The following is a 2,736-nucleotide window of genomic DNA, read 5'->3' on the forward strand; positions in this document are numbered from 1 at the left end:
CTTTTCATTGTGAGGTCTCTCTCACGAATCTGGAGTCTCATTTGGGACTACCAGGCTGTCTCTGCTCTGCCCGAAATCTATCTCACCTAGAGCAACCAAGCCCGAGCATACCAACGAGGAAAAGGCAGAGGAGCAAAAGAAAGAACAGGAACATGCCAGATTTGTTGAGGCCTAAATTTTAGAACACAGTTATCACTTCTGCCACATTCTATTGGTCAGTGTAAATTGTAAGAAGAGCTCAGATTTGGGGCCAGCAGGTGGTATGGTGGTTGGGATGCTGGACTCCCACATGGCCAACCATGGTTTTAGTCCCATATGGCTTGAAACTCATGCCAGACGCAAGTGCGTGCGTGCCCAAGGTCCCAGGAGAAGAATGGAGGAGAAGAGATTGTGGTATCCCCCTGGGGGGGGTGATTTCTCACTTCCCTTTTCACTGTCTCTCTCTGTATCTCTGGCAAATGCATGTGTCCTATGGCAAAAACCTTTAAAAAATAAAAATTATAAGAGCTCAGATTCAGAGTGAGCAAAGGGTAGACCTTATGATGAGGACTGAAATTGTAGAGGATGTGGATACAGAGAGAAGTCTAAAATTTGGGCCAATTTGCAATCAATTTAAGCATTGTTTACTTTTTTAAAAAGCAAAGAAAAACATCTCTATGCATTTTAACATTCTCTATCTTGCCCTTTTCCCCTATTTATGCTAATGCCATCTATTTATATTTGTTTCAATTCTTGCCTAACCCATATCCTCACCCTTTAATATACAATGTGTTAGAGAGGAAGCAGACTTCTCAAAATTCATTTTATATATACTAAATGGAAAGTAAAGTTTGATGTTTATTTCCTACAAAGGAAAAAGGCACAAAGTGCAAAAACTCATTTTTTCCCCCAGTTTTGCTATAGGGCTTGTGTGCTTGCAAGAGAGAGAGAGAGAGAGACAAAGAGAAAGTGAGAAATCACGCCCCAGAAGGATGACTGTGCCACAGTCCCTTCTCCTTTCTCCTCTTGGGATTTTGAGAACACATGTACATGTGCCTGGCATGATTTTCAAGCTGCTGGATTTGGACTTGAACCCTGTAGGTAGTCATGTGGGATCCAGTGCCTTCACCTCTACAGCACTGGCTGCCCCCAAACTTCTTATTCTTAAAGGCTATTTGACAACCTATTTTCTTTGTGAGTTGGACATATTCAGACTTGCCATTGCCTTTGATCTTAATAAAGCCATGGACACCTTTGCCTCAGCAGAACGAAACACCTAGTGATGAATGCAGCAGGAAGTTGACAACACAACTGTCTGAGTGTGAGGTTGGGGGTGATGTGGAGCCCAAAATTAGAAATCAGGATGATCAGATAGTTCGGATGATCAGATAGTTCGGTTGACCTTCAATAACTCAATCTAGAATATCCTGTCAACAGTGTGCACTGGTTGTTTTCAGCCAATGCAAACACATTATCTATTCTCAGGAGATGTTTAGATGGCACAATATTTTTTTTTCTTAATAAGCAACACGAACATCTGTGAGTTATGCTCTGACATCTCTTGGGAAGAAAATAGATGACTCATTGGTTATGCCCTAACTTGCCCCTCTCTGACCTGAAAAAATGATATTTAGCTTTTTCCATGAACATGGTTGGGTGTGGGTGAGTTTACTGTTACTTAATGGTGAATTGCACGACTGAAAAAAGGAAGTGATATTTAGCAACTGAGTGATCTAATAGAGTAGTAAATTTGGATATAGATTACTTAATATTATAATGTAGTTTTAAGATTTATGAAGATCTTTTGAACTTAATTTTTTATATAAATTAAGTTTTCTGTATGTGGAGCTGTCTCAGAATGCAATACTTGGAGCTGTTCCCAGAAGTCATACAGGCACTGTATCCATATGGTTAATTCTGAAAATAAATTCGTAGTGGCCTCTGCTCATGTACAACCTTTCCTGATATTTTTTTCTACAAAACAGTATATTTTGGGATTTACTTAATTCTTATAGTTTATCGTATCCCACCAGTGCATACTATTGACAGAATAGTTATTTCTTGAAAATTGTTAATATATTAGCAATAATGCGGAACCAGCAGTTAGCGTAATGGCTATGTCGCTGGACTCCCACGTAGTTGACCGCGGTTTGCGTCCCGGACCCAGTGGCTTAAAACTCACGCTGTGTGCGTGTGCGTGCGTGCCCAAGATCCCCAGAGGAGAATGGAGGAGAAGAGATTGCAGCGTGACCATCCCCCCTGGGGGGTGATTTCTCGCTTTCTGTTTCTATGTCTCTCTCTGTCTGTCTGGCGAGCACACGCGCCCTATAACAAAAAAAAACAAAAAACCAAAAAACAAAAAAACTCTCCAAAAAAAATATTAGCAATAATTATTAGTAGCTGGAATATCTAATTGCCTAGACCACCTCATTCCTCAACCACAAGATAATAAAGACTGCAGTTGGGACCAGCAGGTGGCATGGTGGTTAAGTTGCTGGACTCCTACATGGTCAACTACGTTTCGAGTCCCGGACCTGGTGTCTTGGTTTCTCCCTTTCCCTTTCTCTCTCTCTCTCTCTCTGTCTCCCCCTGGTGAGCATATGTGCCCTATAGCAAGTTTAAAAAATAATAAATAAAATTCAAAAATAAAGAAAATAAATAAAAGAATCTAGGGGACAGCAGGCGGTGTGGTAGTTAAGGTGCTGGACTCCCACATGGCTGACTGCAGTTTAAGTCCCAAATCTGGCAGCTTGCTTT

This window comes from Tupaia chinensis, unplaced genomic scaffold (assembly GCF_000334495.1).
Source record: "Tupaia chinensis unplaced genomic scaffold, TupChi_1.0 Scaffold000248_2, whole genome shotgun sequence".
In the NCBI taxonomy this organism is placed as follows: Eukaryota; Metazoa; Chordata; class Mammalia; order Scandentia; family Tupaiidae; genus Tupaia; species Tupaia belangeri.